The sequence below is a fragment of the Callithrix jacchus genome, chromosome 9, assembly GCF_049354715.1.
Source record: "Callithrix jacchus isolate 240 chromosome 9, calJac240_pri, whole genome shotgun sequence".
Lineage (NCBI taxonomy): Eukaryota > Metazoa > Chordata > Mammalia > Primates > Cebidae > Callithrix > Callithrix jacchus.
In genome coordinates, this window is record NC_133510.1 from 3,913,091 (window position 1) to 3,936,623 (window position 23,533).

Here is a 23,533-nt window from a genome sequence, read left to right on the forward strand (position 1 = left end):
ATCTTGGGTGTTACATACACTTTCAGAGATAGCATGAATTTACCTCTTGGTTACACTCCATAACTTCCATTTTCTTCTCATAAATGCATGTCAGTGGTAATAAAAAGAAAGATTATACAGCCGCCTTTAGCAAGTCAGCTTGTTGAGCCTCTACCCACTGCTCCTGTATTATGTCAGTTTCAGAAGTAAACCAAGACATTTTCTGCAAATGGTTCCCATGTGCCCACATCTCTGAATGTGACATACACAGTGCCGGCCGTGAAAACAGAGTGCTTTAAACAGAGAATTCCAACTGGGAAATTTGTCTAAACATGAACTTTATTTTTACAGTCATTTAAAGATGTCTTTAATCTACCTATTACATTAACTTTTAAAAAGGAGAAAATGGGGGTAGGAAAAACAGATGGGTAGATAGATAACCTCTCTCTCTCCTCTGTTTTTCCATAACACCAAATACTTCCATTTCTATGTGCTAAAATGCATAAATATACATTTATATATACAGTTTTTACCACAAAATTATTGCAGCTAAGCAGCAGATACAGAGAAAATTTTAGTAACTATCAGTATATTTTTAACATTTTTCTGAGCCAGATCTTTGCAAGACAGATCACATGCCATGTCAGTTTCATGTTCTAACCAATCAAATCCGTGGGAAATGATGTTCCCTAGTTTCATAGACAGGGTCTGTCAGGTGCTAGCCAGGCCCAGCCCAGTTCCATTCCATGAGTTCACAGGGTATGCCTGGGCATCAAGCCAATCCCACTCGTCCCCAGAATGCAAAGGAAATGAGATACTCCATTAATATGTCATTTTGTGCCAGTCAGGCTTCAGTGATACTAATCAGCCATTTGCAGCCCTGACCAGCACAGGAAGAAGTCAAGACTCACATGCAGGAGGGAAGTCCGGTCCGGCTTTTCCAGCAAGCCCTTGGCTCTGGGCTCTGTTCCCACTCTTTCCAAGCTTTTTAAAAATTCTATACAGATATGGATGGCTATGACTTTCCATCAGAGACCCTACGTTCATTGGCGTAAAATTCCCTTTCTCCATGGGGAGAAAAATCAACATTCCGACCCACCATGTGTTTTAGGTAAGTTTGTTCCTATTTCTCTCTATGGAGCCTCAACTTAAAGAGGGTATAGTTTCTTCTTCTGAGACCAGAGGAAAGGGAAAGTTAAATTCCTGGGAATTCTTCTGGAATTGTGACAAAGAGAGGTATGTCCCAGATATCCTCGGTTGAAAACTGAAATATGTTTTCTCATAGAAACAATCATTAGCTTCCCAGGCAAGTTCATAAAATCCTATTTAATTCATGGCATTCTTGAAGTATTTCAGAAATTCCTATGTAATTCATCCATTCTGTTCTCATTTTTTCCCAGCTTGTTTTTCCTAACTGACTAGTATGGATATGATCCTACTTTGCCATATTCTCCAACCTTCTCCCTTCAAATTTACAAAGTCCCGTATGTGTAATCTACTAGATACTAAAAACCTACATACGTTCAGTGGATAAGTCTTCTGGTTGCTGCACTGCCTACCCCTGATTAGGTCATTGACAGTATGGATATGTTCCACAGCTCTTTCTTTTCTTTCTATGCTGATGAACTTTAGCTTTCACGGAAAGTGTGGAAAAGTTCAGGGCCTCCTATTATAAATGGTGAATCTGCCAGAGACAGACTCATTTCCAAATGAAAAATTTTTATGTGATACAAACTGCTTAATGGGAAAAGAATAGATGGTTTATTAGTTGGGGGTGAGAAAACTGCTTACTACATGGGGTAAAACAAATCACTCTTCTGAACCTTAAGATTACCCTTTCTTTGCTTTTGGAGAGAGGAGGGGAAAACAGGAAGAGAAGTAACTGAACCCTTGAAATGTACAGACTGGATAATTTTGATAGGGTTCCTCAGTGTCGGTGTGCGGGCAGGTGACCCACTGCCACCATCCATACATGGGACAAGTCCATCCTTGGTGGCTGATGAATTCTCTGTAAGCTTCAGCTTGGCTCCCATTTGCAGCCTCAAGACAGACACCAGTGAAGCGCATCAGGCTCCTGACACCCACCTGGCTTCTCTCCACCTCCCTCCTCCAGCAGAGAGAGGGCTTATCACCCCGTAACTCTAATCTCCTGTAAGTAATACTCTACATCCCATAACCCAGATGTCCTCCTCTCCTCTCCCCAAGGCCACAGATGAGGCAATCTCACTCTTCCTCAAGTTTCTTGCTCATTATATAGCTATAGTGTAATGTGCCTAGATTATTTCAGGTCCTTTCTTTTGACTCTCAATATCCTGTTTGGAAGAAAAAATAAGGAAAAAAAGGTAGGGTGCACAATGGCTCATGCCTGTAATCCCAGCACTTAGAGAGGCCGAGGCAGGAGAATTGCGTGAGCCCGGGAGTTTGAGCCTGGCGCCACTGCACCTCACTGGGCGAGACCCACTGGCCTGGGACCCCCAGGACAGTCAGCCCTGCCTCGGCTCTTGAGCTGGGGACAGCCCTCTGCACGTCCCTGGGCCACAGATCCCAGAGGATGCAGGCAGGCCACGATGTTTGCTGCTCTGCCGTCCTCACTCCGGTTGCGCCCCAGGTTCCAGAGGGAAGCAGACCCCAGGACAGCAGGCTTCATGGAAAAGCTGCCAGACTGTTTTCCAGGCGGGCGACCGCCCTGGCTCCTCCTCACTGGGCAGGGCCTCCCAACCTGGGTCCCCAGCACAACCAGCCTGAAAGGTGGCAGCTCTGTGTCTCTCTGGAGAGGAAATCCCAGAGCCAACCCGCAGCCCCTGTGCCATTGCAGCTGCCGCCCTCACTGCCCGGGGCTAGGGAAGGAACGAAGGGCCTGGTCGCTACTCTGGAACCTGGAGGCATGGCAGCCACCACGCAGAGAGAAGCCCAGCCTCTCCTCCCTGAGAGCCCCCGCCCCCACTCTTCACCAGGCCTGGCCGCAGCTCGGGACCCCGCTGGGCACAGCCATTGTGCTGGGGGCGCTGAGTTTCGCCAGGGAGGGGTCCCAAAGGCAACCGACAGCCGCCCTGTCGCAGCCACTGCATCAGTTCTGCCCTTGCTGCCCTTGGAGTGGGGAAGGAACAAGGCCTGGGAATTTGGCGCCTCCAGCCCGCCGCAGTCACCGTTGAGAGAGGGGCCCAGGCTCCTTTCCTGTGCGCCCCCGGCCCCCACTTCCCCGATCAGGGCGGGCTCCGGCCAGCAGCGCAGCGCCCCCTGCCGAACATTCCCAGCAGCGCAGCTCTGCGCGTCCCCGGCGTGGAGCTCCAGCGGCAACCGGAAGCCCCTCTCCGCCAGCGGCAACCGGAAGCCCCTCTCCGCCAGCGGCAACCGGAAGCCCCTCTCCGCCAGCGGCAACCGGAAGCCCCTCTCCGCCAGCGGCAACCGGAAGCCCCTCTCCGCCAGCGGCAACCGGAAGCCCCTCTCCCAGCGGCAACCGGAAGCCCCTCTCCGCCAGCGGCCGCCCGGCCCTTGCCACCTCCGACTGGGACAGGAACAGAACCTGAGTGCTCCACCCGCACTCCAGCGCACCGCGCCCACCCGAGGACAAGACACCAGTCTCTGCTGCGAGAACCGGGCCCCTGCTTGTTACCAGGCCGGCCCCCGGGCTCAGGCCCACAGGCAGCCACCTCGCCCCGGGCCAGTCCCGCTGAGCCGCAGCGGCTCGGCCTTCTGGGGTGGATCCCCGAGAGACAAGGGGAAGGACCTCTCCACAGCCAGCGCCACGGTCCCCTCCCCCGCTTCCTCCAGGCTGCCGAGGGAACGGAAAGCCTGAGCCCGGTTCAGATCTCAGGAGTGGCGAGCTGAGCTCCGCGGCTTCACTGGAGGAGCGGGGGAGCGCGACATCGGGAGCGCTGGGAGGGAGCGCGGCTGCAAGCACAGGGAGATACACCGAGGACGCAGAAGGCTGAGCAAGGGCTACCTAATTGGACATGACATTCAAGCGCCATCTGCTGCATCAGAGCCCAAACTTCAACACCAAAAATGTTTTCCTAATAGAGCCTCCTGTGGAATCAGACAGGACTTCAGCTATTAATACAAACAAAGACCCTGCACAAAGCCTCGGCCCTCTGAAAACATCCGGAAAAGAAGTCAACTGAGTGTATTCAAATTACAACACAGACAAAGGAACATCAGCCCGGATCAGAAAGAATCAGTGCAAGAACAACTCACAAACAGTGTGTCCTGGCGGCCGGGCGTGGTGGCTCAAGCCTGTAATCCCAGCACTTTGGGAGGCCGAGGTGGGTGGGGTGGATCATGAGGTCAAGAGATCAAGACCATCCTGGTCAACATGGTGAAACCCCGTCTCTACTAAAAATACAAAAAATTAGCTGGGCATGGTGGCGCGTGCCTGTAATCCCAGCTACTCAGGAGGCTGAGGCAGGAGAATTGCCTGAACCCAGGAGGCGGAGGTTGCGGTGAGCCGAGATCGTGCCATTGCACTCCAGCCTGGGTAACAAGAGCGAAACTCTGTCTCAAAAAAAAAAAAAAAATGTCCTTCCTCCAAATGATCGCACTGGTTCCCCAGCAAGGGTTCATAAACAGATTGAAATGGCTGAAATGACACAGACAGAATTCAGAATATGAATAGGACTGAATATCATCAAGACTTAGGAGAAAATCAAAACCCAATTCAAGGAATCTAAGGATTATAAGTAAAACAATCCAGGAGCTGAAAGATGAAATGCTATGATAAGAAAAAAACAAACTGATTTAATAGAGCTGAAAAACACATTACAGGAATCTTATAATACAATCACAAGTATTAACAGCAGAACACACCAACCTCAGGAAAGAATCTCAGAGCTTGAAGATTAGTTCTCAAAAATAACTGTCAGGAAAAAAAAAAAAACGTAGAAAGGAAAATAAACAAAACCGATGAGAAATATGGGATTATGTAAAGAGAAAAAATCTATGACTCACTGGCATCCCTGAAAGAGAAGAAGAGAAAAACAACTTGGAAAATGTACCTGAGGATATCATCCAGGAGAATTTCCCAGCCTCAGGAAGAGAGGCCAACATTCAAATTCAGGAAATGCAGAGAAATGACCATCTCCAAGCACATAATCATTAGATTATCCAAGGTAAACATGGAAGAAAAATTATTAAGGCACCCAGAGAGAAGAGGTGGGTCACCTGCAAAGGGAAACACACTGGGTTAACGATGGATCTTTCTGCAGAATCTCTACAAGCCAGAAGAGATCGGGGGTCTGTATTCAGCACTCCTTAAAAAAAGAAATTACAACTAAGAATTTCATAAACAGACAAATTAAGTTTCATGAGTGAGGGAGAAATAAGATACTTTCCAGAGAAGCAAATGTTAAGGGAATTCATTACCACCAGATTTGCCTTACAAGAGCTACCTAAGAAGGTGCTAAATCTAAAAACCAAAGACCTTTACCAGCCACTACAAAAACACCCTTAAGTATATAGACTATTGACACTATAAGGCAACCAAAGCAACCTTACAACCAAGTCTGCATAATAACCAGCTAACAGTAAGGTAGCAGCATCAGATCTACACATGTCAATATTAACTTGAATGTGAATGGCTAAATGCCCCAGTTAAAAGACACAGAGTGGCAAGTTGGATAAAGAAGCAAAACCCAACTCGATGCCGTCTTTAAGAGGCCCATCTCATATGCAATGACACCATAAGCTTAAGGTAAAAGGATGGAGATAAATCAGCCAAGCAAACAAAAATAGAAAAAAAGCAGGGGTTGCTGTTCTAATTTCAGATGAAACAGACTTTAAACCAATAATGATCAAAAAAGAGCATTACATAATGGTACAGGGTTCAATTCCATAATGAGAACTAACTATCCTAAACATACATGCACCCAGCTCAGGAGCACCCAGAATCACAAAACAAGTTCTTAGAGACCTATGAAGAGATTAGGTAATAGTGAGAGGCTTCGACACCCCACTGATAGTGTTAGACAGATTATTGAAGCAGAAGGCTAAAAAGATGTCTGGGACCTCCACTGGACACTTGACCAAAGGAGCCTAACACACATCTACAAAACTCACCACCCAAAAGCAACAGAATATACATTCTTCTCATCCACATGTGGCATATACTCTAAAATTGACTACACAATTGGTCATAAAGTAATCAGCAAAATTTTAAAATCATACCAACACACTCTCAGACCACAGTGCAATAAAAATAGAAATTAATACTAAGAAAATTGGTCAAAACTATATAATTACATGTAAATTAAACAACCTATTCTTGATTGACTTTTAGATAAACAATGAAATTAAGGTAAAAATCAAGAAACACTGTGAAACTAATGAGAACAAAAATACAACATACCAGATTATCTGGGACACAGCTAGAGCCATGTTAAGAGAAAAGTTTATAGTGCTAAACACACAGCAAAACATTAGAAACATCTCATATTAAAATCCTAAGATCATATCTAGAGGAACTAGAAAAACAAAACCAAACAAATCCCAAAAGCTAGCGGAAGAAAAGAAATAACCAAATCGGAGCTGAACTGAAGGGAATTGATATGCGAAAAAAACATACAAGATGATCGAATTCAGGAGTTTGCTCTTTGGAAGAATAAATCAAATTGACAGATGATTAGATAGACTAATAAAGAAAATAAGATACTTCTTCAGATAAACACAACCAGAAATGACAAAGGGAACACTATCACTGACCCCACAGAAATAGAAAAACTAAAAAAATTATAAAAATGTAAAAACCTAGAAGAAATGGATGAATTCCTGGAAGCATACAGCCTCCCAAGATTGAACCAGAAGAAACTGATGATCGAACCTGGAAGAAACTGAATCCCTCAATAGACCAATAATGTGTTCCAAAATTGAATCAATAATAAAAAGCCTACCAATCAGAAAAAGCACTGGACCAGAGAGATTCATAGCTGAATTCTACCAGATGTATAAAGAAGAGCTGGTACCATTTCTACTGAAACTATTCCAAAACATTGAGGAGGAAGGACTCCTCTTTAACTCATTCTATGAGGCCAGCATGATACCAAAATCTGGCAAAGACATAAAAAAAGAAAACTTCAGGTCCATATTTTTGATGAATACAGACACAAAAATCCTCAACAGAATACTAGCAAACCAAATGCAGCAGTCCATCAAAAAGCTAACCCACCACAGTCAAGTAGGCTTTATCTCTGGGAGGCAAGGTTGCTTCGACATGCATAAATCAATAAATGTGATTTATCGCATAACCAGAACTAAAGGCAAAAACCACATGGTCATCTTAATAGATGCAGAAAAAACTTTCAATAAAATTCATCATATTTTCATGTTCAAACCCCTCAACAAACTAGGCATTAAAGGAACATACTTCAGAGTACTAGGAGCCATCTGTAACAAATCCACAACCAATATTTTACTGAATGGGAAAAAGCTGAAAGCATTCCCCTTGAGAACTGAAATGAGACAAGGATGCTCACTCTCATCACTTCTATTCAATGTTGTACTGGAAGTGGTACCCAGAACAATCATGAAAGAAATAAAAGACATTCAAATAGGAAGACAGGAAAACCTCCTATTTGGATAGGAAGTCAAACTATCTCTGTTTGCAGTCAAATGATTCTATACCTAAAAAAAAAACCCATAGTCTCTGTCCAAAAGTTCCTTGGTCTCATAAACAACTTCTGCAAAGTTTCAGGATAGAAAACCAATGTAGAAAAATCAGTAGTACTTCTTTACACTAACAACGACTAACGTAAGAAAACAATTCCATTCACAATAGCCACGAAAAGATTACCTAGGAGTACAGCTAAAGAGGGAGTTGAAAGATCTCTACAATAAGAATTACAAGACACTGTTGAAAGAAATCAGAGATGACACTAACAAATGGAAAAACGTCCCATGCTCATGGATAGGAGAATAAGTATCATTAAAAATGGCCATACTGTCCATAGCCAAAACGTTATACTTATCAAACTGTAAATGATATTCTTCACAGAACTAGAAAAAAAATTTAAATTCATATGGAACCAAAAAAAAAAAAAAAAAAAAAAAAAAAGAGCCTGAATAGCCAAGGCAATTCTAAGCAAAAAGAAACCAGGCTGAAGGCATTATGCTACCTGGCTTCAAACTATACCACAAACTATAGTAATCAAAACTACATGGTACTGCCACAAAAACAGACACATAGCCCAAAGGGGCAAAATAGCCCAGAAATAATGTTGCACACCTACAACCATCTGATCTTTGACAAAGCTGACAAAATGAAGCAATGGGGAAAGGACTCCATATTCAGTAAATGGTGCTTGGACAACAGGCTAACCATATGCAGAAGATTGAAACTGGGCCCCTTTCTTACACCATATACAAAAATCAATTCTAGATAAAGATTTAGACATAAAACATAAAACTACAAAAATGCTGTAAGGTAACGTAGGAAATACCATTCTGGACATAGGCCCTGGCAAAGATTTCATGATGAAGATGCCAAAGCCAATTGTAATGTAAACAAAAATTGACGAATGGGACCTAATTAAATTTAAGAACTTCTGCATAGCAAAAGAAACAATCAATAGAGCAAACGGACGACGGGCAGAATGACAGAAAATATTTGAAAACTATGCATTTGGCAAAGGTCTGGTGTTCAGCATGTGTGAGGAACGTAAATTTATAAGAAAAAACAACCATATTACACAGTGAGCAAAGGATGTGAACAGACACTTTTCAAAAGAGGACATAAATGTGGCAAACAAGCATATGAAAAAGAGTTCAATATCTTGAACTCTTGGCAAACAAGCATATGAAAAAGAGTTCAATTCTTAGAGAAATGCAAATCAAAACCACAATGAGATAGTCTCACACCAGTCAGAATGGCTATTACTAAAAAGTTAAAAAATAACAGATGCTGGCGAGGTTGCAGAGAAAAAGAAATGCTTATACACCGTTGGTGGGAGTGTAAATTAGTTTGACCATTGTGGAAAGCATTGTGGTGATTCCTCAAAGAGCTAAAAACCGAAATATCATTTGACCCAGAAATCCCATTGCTGGGTATATACCCAAAGGAATATAAATCATTCTATCATAAAGACACAGGCACATGCAGGTTTACTGCAGCAGTATTCACAATAGCAAAGACATGGAACCAACCTACATGCCCATCGATGGTAGACTGGATAAAGAAAATGTGAAAATGTGGTACCTATACACCACAGAATACTACAGAGCCATAAAAATGAATGAGATTATGTCCTTCACAAGAACATGGATGGAGCTGGAGGTCATCGTCCAAACTAACACAGAAACAGAAAACTAAATACCGTATGTTCTCACTTATAAGTGGGAGCTAAATGACTAAAATACCTGGACACAAAGGGTGGAACAAAAGATACTGGAGCCTATTTGAGAGTGAAGGGCAGTAGGAGGGAGAAGAACAAAAAAAACTATTGGGTACTAGGCTGAGTACTGGAGTGATAAAATAATCTGTACCCTGTGACATGAGTTTACCTATATAAAAAACCTGCACATGTACCTGTAAACCTAAAATAAAAGTTAAAAAAAACTGTGTTTTATGTAAGCCTCATGGAAATCACAAAGAAAAAGCCTGTAATAGATACAGAAAAGATAAAGAAAAAAGAATAAATGCATAGACACTACCAAAAAATTATCCAATCACAAAGGAAGACAGTCATAGATTGAAAGGACTAGAAAAGTCGGAAAATTGGCTGAATGGATTGAAAAAAATATACTCTAGGCTGCCTACAAGAAACTTACTTTAACTTCGAGGGGACACATATAGACGGAAAGTGAGAAATGAAAAAGATATTCCATACAAATGGTAACCCAAAAAGAGTAGGGGTGGCTATATTTGTATTAGACAAAATAGACTTTAAGTGAAGCACTGTTACAAGAGACACAGAATATCATTATATAACTATAAAGGCATCATTTCATCAAGAGGATATAATAGCTATAAATATATATGCACCGAACATCACAACACTGAAATATATTAAACAAATATCACCAGAACTGAAGGGAGACATAGGCAGCAATACAATAACAGAAGGGAACTTCAATACCTCACTTTCAACACTGGATATATTATCCACACCAAAAAAAAAAAAAATCAGTGAAGAAACAACAGACACGACCAACACTGTAGACCAACTCAATCTAACAGACATATACAGAACATTCCACTTAATACACATTCTTTGCAAGGGCACATTGCAACATTCTCCAGGATAGATTACACAGGAGGCCACAAAACAACTCTTAGCAAATTTAAGAAGACTAAAATCACATTGAGGGTGCCAACAATAAACCTCAAATCTATTGAGAGTGCCTCAATAAATGAGGAAAAGACTGTTTCCTCCATAAATGGTCTTGGGAAAATGGATAAACATACACATACACAAAAGAATAAAATCAAATTCTTATATTACACCAAACACTGACCTACTACAGAAAAGAGGTCTCAGAGGGTCTTCATTCAGGGCTAATCAAACTCATTTTTTTTTTTTTTTGGAGTGCAATGGCACGATCTCGGCTCACCGCAACCTCCGCCTCCTGGGTTCAGGCAATTCTCCTGCCTCAGCCTCCTGAGTAGCTGGGATTACAGGCACGCGCCACCATGCCCAGCTAATTTTTGTATTTTTAGTAGAGATGGGGTTTCACCTCGTTGACCAGGATGGTCTCGATCTCTTGACCTCGTGATCCACCCGCCTCGGCCTCCCAAAGTGCTAGGATTACAGGCGTGAGCCACCGTGCCCAGCCCAAACTCTTATATTACACCATACACTAACCTACTACAGAAGAGAGGTCTCTGAGGGTCTTCATTCAGGCTCCTATGGGACATTTGTGGGTATCAGTTAAAGAAACACCTCTGGGAGGATTATAGGCACACGATGGTTTAATATGCAAGGCACAGGCTGGACATCAGCCCCATTCACTGACTAGGCAGGGTGTTCTTTTATGGTGAACAATTTATGCAACTGTAAGCAGAAATCCAGTTGTTATGCCACCAAGAATGGCCTGCGCCCAAGGGCCATGCTTAAAATGATGTACATTTATTATTTTACTTCCCTGTATCCATTTTATTTTTTAAATTGTACCTTCCTCCTACACTTCATGTGTATCTATAGTGCTTGTCAATCAAGAGTCCCATGCCTTGGACTACAGAGGAGGTTATGGGACTCAAGTTGGGCAAAGTACCTGATCCCTTAATTACAATAATTGGCCAAGGAATAGGCATCTGGTCCCAAAAGTGCCAGTAAGTTTCTTTCCTAGGGAGATAATTTCCTGCTGATGAGATACCTGAGCTGTGGTTTTTATCTAAAGCAGCAGATCAAAATTTGATATACAGGAAGTCTACAAAGATTTTCAAAAGCTTAGACTAAATGGGACAGTGACAGTTCAAAATGAAATAGGGATCTCAAAATGAAATCAAGTTGAGAATGCTACTCAGATGCAAGCACACGTCATTTCTTTCTTTCTTTTTTTTTTTTTTTTTTTTTTGAGACAGTGTCTTGCTCTTTTGCCAGGCGCCAGGCTGGAGTGCAGTGGTGCAATCTCAGCTCACTGTAACCTCTGCCTCCCGGCTTCAAGCAATTCTCCTAACTCAATCTCCCATGTAGCTGGGACTACAGGGGCCCGCCACCACACCCAGCTAATTTTTGTGTTTTAATAGAGACGGGGTTTCACTATGTTGGCCAGGCTAGTCTCAATCTCTTGACCTCGTGATCCGCCAGCCTCGGCCTCCCAAAGTGCTGAGATTAAACACACATTTTTATCATGGATAAAGAAACTGTGGTATATATATACAATGGAATACTACTCAGCCATAAAAAGGAATGAATTAGTGGCATTCACAGCTACCTGGATAGATTGGAGACTATTTTTCTAAGTGAAGTAACTCAGGAACGGAAAACCAAACATTGTACGTTCTCACTCTTAAGTGTGAGCTAAGCTATGAGGATGCAAAGGCGTAAGAATGACACAATGGACTTTGGGGACTCAGGAGTAAAGGGTGGAAAGTGGGCGAGGAATCAAAGACTACAAATTGGGTTCAGTGTATACTGCTCAGGTGATGGGTGCACCAACGTCTCACAAATAACCAATATTGGGTTCAGTGTATACTGCTCAGGTGATGGGTGCACCAACGTCTCACAAATAACCAATATTGGGTTCAGTGTATACTGCTCGGGTGATGGGTGCACCAACGTCTCACAAATAACCAATATTGGGTTCAGTGTATACTGCTCAGGTGATGGGTGCACCAACGTCTCACAAATAACCAATATTGGGTTCAGTGTATACTGCTCAGGTGATGGGTGCACCAACGTCTCACAAATAACCAATATTGGGTTCAGTGTATACTGCTCAGGTGATGGGTGCACCAAAGTCTCACAAATAACCAATATTGGGTTCAGTGTATACTGCTCAGGTGATGGGTGCACCAAAGTCTCACAAATAACCAATATTGGGTTCAGTGTATACTGCTCAGGTGATGGGTGCACCAAATCTCACAAATAACCAATATTGGGTTCAGTGTATACTGCTCAGGTGATGGATGCACCAAATCTCACAAATAACCAATATTGGGTTCAGTGTATACCGCTCAGATGATGGGTGCACCAAAGTCTCACAAATAACCAATATTGGGTTCAGTGTATACTGCTCAGGTGATGGATGCACCAAATCTCACAAATAACCAATATTGGGTTCAGTGTATACTGCTCAGGTGATGGGTGCACCAACGTCTCACAAATAACCAATATTGGGTTCAGTGTATACTGCTCAGGTGATGGGTGCACCAAAGTCTCACAAATAACCAATATTGGGTTCAGTGTATACTGCTCAGGTGATGGATGCACCAAATCTCACAAATAACCAATATTGGGTTCAGTGTATACTGCTCAGGTGATGGGTGCACCAACGTCTCACAAATAACCAATATTGGGTTCAGTGTATACTGCTCAGGTGATGGGTGCACCAAAGTCTCACAAATAACCAATATTGGGTTCAGTGTATACTGCTCAGGTGATGGGTGCACCAAAGTCTCACAAATAACCAATATTGGGTTCAGTGTATACTGCTCAGGTGATGGGTGCGCCAAATCTCACAAATAACCAATATTGGGTTCAGTGTATACTGCTCAGGTGATGGGTGCACCAGCGTCTCACAAATAACCAATATTGGGTTCAGTGTATACCTCTCAGATGATGGGTGCACCAAATCTCACAAATAACCAATATTGGGTTCAGTGTATACCTCTCAGATGATGGATGCACCAAATCTCACAAATAACCAATATTGGGTTCAGTGTATACCGCTCAGATGATGGGTGCACCAAAGTCTCACAAATAACCAATATTGGGTTCAGTGTATACTGCTCAGGTGATGGGTGCACCAACGTCTCACAAATAACCAATATTGGGTTCAGTGTATACCGCTCAGGTGATGGATGCACCAAAATCTCACAAATAACCAATATTGGGTTCAGTGTATACTGCTCGGGTGATGGGTGCACCAAAATCTCACAAATAACCAATATTGGGTTCAGTGTATACTGCTCAGGTGATGAATGCACCAACGTCTCACAAATAACCAATATTGGGTTCAGTGTATACTGCTCAGGTGATGGGTACACCAAAGTCTCACAAATAACCAATATTGGGTTCAGTGTATACTGCTCAGGTGATGGATGCACCAGCGTCTCACAAATAACCAATATTGGGTTCAGTGTATACTGCTCAGGTGATGGGTGCACCAAAATCTCACAAATAACCAATATTGGGTTCAGTGTATACTGCTCAGGTGATGGGTGCACCAACGTCTCACAAATAACCAATATTGGGTTCAGTGTATACTGCTCAGGTGATGGGTGCACCAACGTCTCACAAATAACCAATATTGGGTTCAGTGTATACTGCTCAGGTGATGGGTGCACCAAATCTCACAAATAACCAATATTGGGTTCAGTGTATACTGCTCAGGTGATAAGTGCACCAAAATCTCACAAATAACCACTAATTAATTTATTCATGTAATCAAATACCACCAGTTCCCCAAGAACCTCTGGAACGAAAAAAATTTAATAAATAATTAAAAATAAATAATTGGAAAACCTAGAAAAGAACTGTAAATTCCTAGATACTTACAACCTACCAAGATTAAACCATGAGGAAACCCAAAACCTAAACAAACCTTAACAAGTGATGGGACTGAAGCCATTCATAACAAAAGGTCTCCTAGCAAAGAAAAGACCAGGACCTGATGCCTTCACTGCTGAATTTTATCAAACATTTAAAGAAGAATTAACATCGGAGTAGGCAGGGGAATTGGTGGGGGACAGGAAAGGGAGTCAAAAAAAGAGAAGAGGAAGAAGAACTAACATCAACCCTACTCAAACTATTCCACAAAATAAAGGAGAAGGGAATACTTCCAAGCTCATTCTACAAGGTCAGTAATACCCTGATCCCAAAACCAGACAATGACACATTTTAAAAGAAAACTGTAGGTCAGTATCCCTGATAAACACTGATGTGAAAATTCTCAACAAAATACTGAAATCAACAAAACACACTGAAAAGACCATTCATCATGAACAAGTGCGATTTACTCCAGAGATTCAAGGATAGTTCGATGTACACAAATCAGTCAATGGGATACATCATATCAACAGACTGAAAGACAAAAACCATGATACTTTCAATTGATGTTGAAAAACTATTTGATAAAATTCAACAACCTTAATAATAAACCCCTCAAATAACTGGATATAGAAGGAACATATTCAGCCTAATAAAAGCCATCTATGACAGACCCACAGCTCGTATCATACTGAATGGGGAAAGACTGAAAGTCTTTTCTCTAAGATACGGAACATGACAAAGATGCCCCCTTTCACCGCTGTTATTCAGCATAGCACTGGAGATATCAGACAAGAGAAATAAATAAAGATCATCCAAATTGGAGAAGTCAAATTACCCTTGTTTGCAGATGATATGACTTTATACTTGGAAAACACTAAAGACTCCACCAAAAAACTATTAAATCAGTTCAACAAAGTTACAGGAAACAAAATCAACATACCAAAATCAGTAGCACTTCTATATGCCAACAGTGAAATCTGAAAAAGAAATCAAGAAAGTAATCCCATTTACAATTGCCACAAATAAAATTAAATACTTAGGAATCAACCGAAAAATGAAAGATCTCTATAATGAAAAGTATAAAACACCGATGCAAGAAATTGAAGAGGACATCAAATAATGGAAAGATATTCCATGTTCATAGATTAGAAGAATCAATATTGTTAAAAGTCCATTCTATCCAAGCAGTCTACAGACTCACTGTAATGCCTATCAAAATACCAATGACATTCTTCCCCGAAAAAGAAAAAACAATCCTGAATTTCAACCTGGGAAGCATGGTAAAACCCCATCTCAAATTTTAAAAAAACACAAAAATGATCTGGCTATGGTGACATAGGCGGGTGGATCACGTAAGCCCAGGGGACAGAGGTTGCAGTGAGCTGAGATCATGTCACTGCACTCCAGCCTGGGTGACAGAGTGAGACCCTGTCTCAAAAAGAGAAAAAAGAAGGTAAAACAATTCTAAAATTTATGTGGAATCACAAAATACCCAGAAAACTTTAAGCAAAAAGAGTAAAACTGGAAGAATCATATTACTTGACTTCTACAGAAGCGATAGGAACCAAAACAGAACAGAGAACCCCAAAACAAATCCATGTATCTACGGGGAACTCATTTTTTATAAAGTTGCCAAGAACATACACTAGGGAAAGAACAGTCTCCTCAAAAATGGTGCAGGGAAAACTGGATTTCTACATGCAGAAGAATGAAAATAGACCCCTATCTTTCTCCATATACAAAAATCAAATCAAAATGGATTAAAGATGAAAATCTAAGATCTCAAACGATGAAACTACTAAAAGAAAATATTTTAAATACTATGATGTATAATAATAATAAAAAGAGAGAAATAACATTGGGAAACTCTCCAGGACATCATCAGTTCGGGCAAAGATTTCCTGAATACGTCACAAGTACAGGAAACCAAAGCAGAAATGGGGAAATGGGATCACATCAAGTTAAAAAGCTTCTGCACAGCAAATGAAACAATGAACAAAAAGTGAAGAGACAACCCACAGAATAGGAGAAAATATTTGCAAACTACCCATGTGACAAGGGATTAATAACCAGAATATATAAGGAGCTCTAACAACTCTATAAGAAAAAATCTAATAATCTGACTAAAAATAGGCAAAATATCCGAGTCAACGTTTCTCAAAAAAAAAAAAAAAAACATACAAAGGGCATACAGGTTTATGAAAAAGTGCTCAACATCACGGATCATCAGAGAAATGCATCTCAAAACTACAATGAGAATCATCTCACTCCAGTTAAAATGGCTTTTATCCAAAAGGCAGGCAATAGCAAATGCTGGTAAAGATGTGGAGAAATGAGAGCCCTTGCATGCAGGTGGTGGGAAGGTAAATTCGTACAATTACTGTGGAAAACAGTTCGGAGGCTCCTCAAAAAACTAAAAACAGAGCTCCCATATGATCCAGCAATCCCACTGCTGCTTGTACATCCAAAGGAAAGGAAGTCGAAATCAGGCGCAGTGACTCACAGCTGTAACACCAGCGCTGCAGGAGACTGAGGCAGGAGAATTGCTTGAGCTCGGGAGTTTGAGACCAGCCCAAGCTACATGGAGAAACCTCATCTCCACAAACATACAAAAAATTAGCTGTGTGTGGTGGTGTGCACCTGTAATCCCATCTACTTGGGAGGCTGAAGCAAGAGGATCGCTTGAGCCCAGAAGGTTGAGGCCGGAGTGAGCCACGATCACACCACTGCACTCCAGCCTGGGCAGCGGAGCAAGTTGCTGTCTCAAGGAAAAAAAAAGGGAAATCAGTACATTAAAGAGATGCCTGGATTTGCATGTTTACTGCAGCACTATGCACAAGATTTGGAAGCAACCCAAGTGTCTGTGAACCGACGAATGGATAAAGAAAATATGGGCCGGGCGCGGTGGCTCACACCTGTAATCCCAGCACTTTGGGAGGCCGAGGTGGGTGGATCACGAGGTCAAGAGATCGAGACCATCCCGGTCAACATAGTGAAACCCCGTCTCTACTAAAAATACACAAAAATTATCTGGGCATGGTGGTGCGTGCCTGTAATCCCAGCTACTCAGGAGGCTGAGGCAGGAGAATTGCCTGAACCCAGGAGGCGGAGGTTGCGGTGATCACGCCATTGCACTCCAGCCTGGGTAACAAGAGTGAAACTCCATCTCTAAAAAAAAAAAAAAAAAGGAAATATGGTACTTATACACAATGGTGTACTATTCTGCCATAAAATAAGAACGAGATGCTGTCATTTGCAACAGTATGGACGGAACTGGAGGCCATTATGTCAAGTGAAATAAGCCAGGCACAGAAAGACAAACTTTGCCTTCTCGCTTATTTGTTGAAGACAAAAATTAAAACAATGGAACTCACGGAGACACAGAGTAAATAATGGTCACCAGCGGCTGGAAGGGTAGTGGGGAAAGACTGGGGAGGAAGCGGGAATGGTTAGCAGGTACAGAAAACAGAAAAAATGAGTAAGATCTAGTGCCTAGGAGCACAACACAGTAACTACAGTCAATAATTTAATTGTACATGTAAAATAACTAAAGAGAATAACTGGATTGCTTGTAACACAAACGATAAATGTATTGAGGTGATATATACTACATTTACATAATAATTATGTAAATTATGTGATTATTATGTATTGTATACCTATATCGAACTATGTCATGCACCCCATACATATGTACCTACCATGTACCCACAAAAATTAAAATTAAAAAAATTTTTAGGCCAGGTCCAGTGGCTCGCACCTGTAATCCTAACACTTTGGGAGGCTGAGGCAGGATAATTGCTTGAGCCCAGGAATTTGAGACCACCAGCCTGGGCAACACAGCAAGACCCTGATTTTTTGTTTTATTGAGGTTTTTTTTTTTTTGAGGCAGAGTCTTGCTCTGTCACCCAGGCTGGAGTCCAGTGGCATGACCTTGGCTCACTGCAACCTCCACCTCTCGGGTTTAAGCAATTCTGCATCAGCTTCCGGAGCAGGTGGGATTACAGGTGCACACCACCATGCCCAGCTGATTTGTTTTCTTTCATATTTTTAGTGGAGATGTGATTTCACCATGTTGACCAGGCTTCTAACCTCGTGCTCCACCCGCTTCAGCCTCCCAAAGTGCTGGGATTACAGGCATGAACCACCATGCCCGGCCAGCAAGACCCTGTTTCAACAAAAAATTCAAAAATTAGCCAGGCATGGTGGCACCTCCCTGTAAGTGCCAGCTACGTGGGACTGCAGTGAGCTGCAGCACTACATTTCAGCCAGGTGACAAAGCAACAGCCTGTCTCAGAAAAAAAAAAAAAGGTTTTTTAATCAAAGGTATGGCACAGGCCTCCCGACATAAGTAAAAAAGGACACAGCTAAAGTCGAAGGTTATCATTTCTGCTGAGGTGTTTCGGGTGAAGCACAGAAACACAGGCAGACTTGCCATTCACTGCCCAATGAACCATGGCAAGGAAAGACCACAAAAACGAAGTGCTCCCTCCTCAGCTATGGCAAATGTCAATCATGTCAGCCCTTGGGAATTTAGAACCAGGACCCACATGAGGGAAAAGAAGAAAAATCTTAAGAAGGAGCCATATTTGCACTAGTATTGCCGCAAACTGAAACTGACATAGCAATTACAAGACTGGACTGAGGAAAAGGATGAAATTGATTAGATCAAGCTAACATTAGACAGGCTGAGAGTTTAGTCTGGTCAGAAATCAGCCATTATATATTTTAACTATTTTTTAAGTGTCATTAAAAACGCCAACTTTGAACACTGTGCAGACCACCACCATGTTAATTTCCATGCCACCTTCTTCATGTTTGTGCAGAAATATAGCTGCTTTAGCCATCTCTAGCATATAGTTAAGTATTGAGTAGGTAGTAATTCTGCGTGACACTTTTTCTGGACTTGCACATGGCCTCTATCATAAAATTACGCAGGGGAGTCGACTTACCACAGCCCGCATTAATCAAATTCATCAAATGCCAGATGAGGTTCGAGTGCTTCTGCTTCGCACCGGCTCTTGTCAGAAAGCCTAAGAAGGCTGTACAGCAACAAGCAGACAAGTAACACATGACATGATAATTCTTTAAGATTAAGGCTTATCGTAAGCCTTGGACACTTTTTGTTTAGATTTTTAAATTTTTTTCTAGTGATATAATCAGCAGAAATTAATCACCGGTTTAAAAATTAAACTTAATGAGGGAATATGATGATAAATAAAACACAACTGCACCTCCTGATGAAAAGTGCCAGTCTGGCATTGTTACTCTGGCATTGTTACTCTGGCACTGCTCTAACAAAAGCATATGATATGAGAGCAAGTCCCTGTGAAGTTTCACAGAAAACCTTTGGAAGCCAAGAAAGTACAGTGAGAATGATCTGTCACCCAGTTTCATTCTTAGTGTGACTGAAACGGCTCAACTTGTATTTCATGAGGTGAAATCTTACACAGCAGTTCCATAGTCCTGCCAAATTACGTGATTTTCAAACAAAACACTGTAAGCTCAAAAGTAGGGAACTCAGATGTTCCTGCCTAATTGAAATACTTAGTGTTATCGACAAAAATTTTATGTGAACAAAATTTAAATGTGAAAATGAAAGCTCTTTATTCTATCAAAAAGAGCTTATGAAAGTTTGAGCTATGTTCAATAAACAGGCATTTACAAAAACATAATTACTCTTATTTTCTGATAAAGTTTAAGCCCTGTTGGCATCTAAGGTGGGACAAGTATAAGTCACCCAGCATCCTTGGAGCTGGAAAACTAAGCGTGAGTGTACTTGTAGGTACTGAGGCAACCAAAATGGCCCCCACATATCTGCAGATATCCTTGAGAGACCATATCATACTGGCTGGTATCACTGATCTAATCCAAAAATACACATTCAAAATATGTATCTGCTGGGGACAGTGGCTCACACTTATAATCTCAGCACTTTGGGAGGCTGAAGCAGGTGCATTATTTGAGGTCAGGAATTTGAGACCAGCCTGATCAACATGGTGAAAGCCTGTCTCTACTAAAAACACACACAAAAAATACATATCTGGTGAATTTCTTTAAAAATTAAATTTTTCCAAAAATAAATAAAACTTAAATTTCACTTCACCTGGATGAAAATGTGGATTTGCTGATCTCTGTATTTTGCTTGTTTTTATATTTTGCCACACAAATGAACTATAAAGAAGTGTTATTTAAAATAGAACTGGTTGGGGGAAAAAGTGTTTAGATTCCATTTTAATATACCATTGAATAACTTGTTGAAATGTAATCAAGTCTATTCTGGAGTGAAAAGAGTTGCTCAGGTAAAAGCAATTGCTAAAATAAGCTCATGGTCATTGTATTTGTGCTAAATAGTTGTCTCTGCAACATTTTAAGACTTTTGGTAAAACTTCGCAATTGTCTAATTTAGGCATTGCCTGTGAACTTAGCACCTTTCAGAGTTATTTATGTGGCAGAATATTCAGGAGACCGGAAAGACCAGTGGGTGAAATAGGAGGACTTTATTAAGGTGGCCACCAGCTCGGCGGATCAGCACCCCAAGGCTGAGCAAAGGAGAAAGAAAATGGGGTACTTTCGATACATCCAGGATGACTTAGCAGCTTCCGTTTCCTGAAGCCAGAACAAAGAACAGCTCATTTGTAACACGTTTTCTGATGTATGTTACATTTGAAAAACAGCATTTTGAGAAACCATTGTATATTCTTTGGGTGTGATCTTGCCCTGTGACCTTGCAACTGGTCAGCAAGAAAAGCAGGAGTCTTGAGATGCCTGGGAGCTCTGCTGAGAATGTGGGGAGACAGAGAAGGTAGCTTTTACAAGGAGTTAGCTAATGCTAAGCAGAGCTGGGGTTAGGGTTTATATTAAACAGCACACAACAGCAAAATTCATTATATAGCAACTACAAATCATAAGGTTTGGTTTCACTATTATTGCTATTATTTCATTCTCTTCTTCATTTGTCCTGATAAGGATAGTCAGTTCTAGAATGTATGTTTTAACATTGAAGTTTTTAATAGTTTCAAGACAAGGTTCTGGTACAGATATTTCAAATAAAAATATAAATAACGTTTTTGTTTAAAAAAAAATTCCAGTGAGTAAACAACTCTAGAACATAGGTGTACCAGGTGAAGTACCTAGACGCTATTTTCCTCCCCACTTCTGTTTTTTTTTTAAGATGCTATTTTTAATTAAGCGATGGGCTCACTCAGCCGTGCGTGGTTTCCACATCACTGCTCACAACAGCAGCAAAGTGTCGGCAACACAACTGAAACCAAGTTTACACTCAAAAAACAAAATTATTATTCCTCTTTTGAAGTCCTGAGGGAACGTCTGACAGAACATGCCACTAACGAGATGTTTTCAAAAGTCACCATTGAGGCTGGAACCGGTGACTCACGCCTGTAATCCCAACACTTTGGGATTTTGGGAGGCTGAGGTGTGTTAATCACTTGAGGCCAGGAGTTTCAGACCAGACTGGCCAACATAGTGAAACCCCGTCTCTACCAAAAATACAAAAATTAGCAGGGTGTGGTGGCGTGTGTCTGTAATCCCAGCTATTTGGAAGGCTGAGTCACGAGAATTGCTTGAACCCGGGAGGCGGAGATTGCAGTGAGCCAAGATTGTGCCACTGCCCTCCAGACTGGGCAACCAAATGAGAACTTGTCTCCACACATGCACAAAAAATAAGTCACCATTGAAGAACTCAGGCTTTGAACACACAGCGCCAGCCAAGTAAGACGATGATTTCAGCCTCCTTGGAAGTCCATTCATTGACCCCTTTTCAAAAGTGAATACTCCCCAGTAAGGAAGGTGAGTGTTTTCAAAGACACTGTCAGTAACTTAACACCAGTCTATAAATTACCTAATATTGCTCTTTCAGACTTCTGGATCCATTTAACTGAAAAAAATTGAAATTGAGATTGCAAAGTGTCATGGTTAAACATTCTTTAAAAAAAAACAACCTCCCATTTTTAATTACTTACCAGTGTGGGCCAAAACTTTTCTCCATAGGGTACCACCAAACAAAATACCAAAGTAAGTTAGATGATGCTCAGTTGGTATCTGTCTAGTGTGTCCCCCAAAACAATATGTTGCGTTCCTAGTTTGAATCAGAAGTAATCAAGATAAGATGAGGTCATAGCCGGCCGGGCGCGGTGGCTCACACCTGTAATCCCAGCACTTTGGGAGGCCGAGGCGGGTGGATCACGAGGTCAAGAGATTGAGACCATCCTGGTCAACATGGTGAAACCCCGTCTCTACTAAAAATACAAAAAATTAGCTGGGCATGATGGCGCGTGCCTGTAATCCCAGCTACTCAGGAGGCTGAGGCGGGAGAATTGCCTGAACCCAGGAGGCGGAGGTTGCGGTGAGCCGAGATTGCACCATTGCACTCCAGCCTGGGTAAGAAGAGCCAAACTCTGTCTCAAAAAAAAAAAAAAAAAAAAAAAAAAAAGATGAGGTCATAGTCAGTTAGGATAGGCCCATAATCTAGTAAGAGTGATGTCCTCATAAGAGAGCAGGGTGGGGTGAGCTGCTTCAAGCCTGTAATCCCAGCACTTTGGGAGGCCGAGGTGGACGGATCATTTAAGGTCACGAGTTCAAGACCAGCCTGGCCAACATGGTGAAACCCCATCTGTACTAAAAATACCAAAATTAGCCAGGTACAGTAGTGTACACCTGTAAACCCATCTGCTTGGGAGGCTGAGGCAGGAGAATTGCTTGAACCCAGGAGGCAGCGGTTGCAATGAGCAGAGATTGTGCGACTGCACTCCAGACTGGGCAGCAGCGTGAGACTCTGCCTCAAAATTATTATTATAGTAATTTTGTGATATTATTATACTTATTTAAAAGGAAGAAAAAAGTAGTAACATCCCCCATATTTCCTATCATGCTTATGCTGGCGAGGACAGTAAATTGTAGGGGTCATTTTGTGGTCCTTATTCAGGATGATAGAAGCCCCAGTATAGTGTTTTGGACACTACTCAGAAGTCTGATCCAATTTAATTCTTGGCCCAGTTCTTGCCTTTGCTGAATTCTCTCCAGAGGTCAAGGTCAAAGGGGCCTCACTAACTGAGAAAGGACTCAAACTGGGAAAAGAATGCAGGGGCAGCAATTCCTTTTTTATTTCTGAAATAATCAGTAATATGGAAGGTCAAATACACAGAGCTGAGATGAAAACAGTGTGTTTCCCTTTCAAAGAGGAAACAGACTTGCAAATATGAAGAAGGGTGGAATTTTACCCAGGCTCAGGGAGTTGAAGGCGGAAAGCTTTTGAGTTTCCAGCAATATAAAAATATCGTAAGTAAAACGTGATTTGCAAATGGGGCCACTACTTAAGAAAAACGTATGGAGCCAAATGTGATAAAGGACAAAGGTTACAGGGAGTGCCCCCCCCGTGAACTGTCCGCCCTTGCAGT

The 23,533-nt window shown here is 41.8% G+C and overlaps 2 protein-coding genes and 1 long non-coding RNA gene across 28 annotated transcripts in view; 1 reads left to right on the plus strand and 2 right to left on the minus strand.

The window, feature by feature from the left end:
* The window catches only part of LOC103795080 (uncharacterized), a 597,037-nt gene extending 595,169 nt beyond the window's left edge, over positions 1 to 1,868 (minus strand). For all 25 annotated transcript variants that reach the window (XM_078338228.1, XM_078338230.1, XM_078338242.1 and 22 more), the window contains exon 1: positions 1 to 1,868. This exon is cut by the window's left edge. The gene's annotated coding sequence lies outside the window, so the exon portion shown is untranslated.
* The window catches only part of AEBP2 (AE binding protein 2), a 115,144-nt gene continuing 91,911 nt past the window's right edge, over positions 301 to 23,533 (minus strand). For both annotated transcript variants that reach the window (XR_008473585.2, XM_035255194.3), the window contains one exon: positions 301 to 23,533. This exon is cut by the window's right edge and continues 855 nt beyond it. The gene's annotated coding sequence lies outside the window, so the exon portion shown is untranslated.
* The window catches only part of LOC144577828 (uncharacterized), a 6,122-nt gene continuing 5,251 nt past the window's right edge, over positions 22,663 to 23,533 (plus strand). The window contains exon 1 of the long non-coding RNA XR_013522444.1: positions 22,663 to 22,777. This is a non-coding gene — a long non-coding RNA (uncharacterized LOC144577828). The remainder of the gene's footprint in view (positions 22,778 to 23,533) is intronic.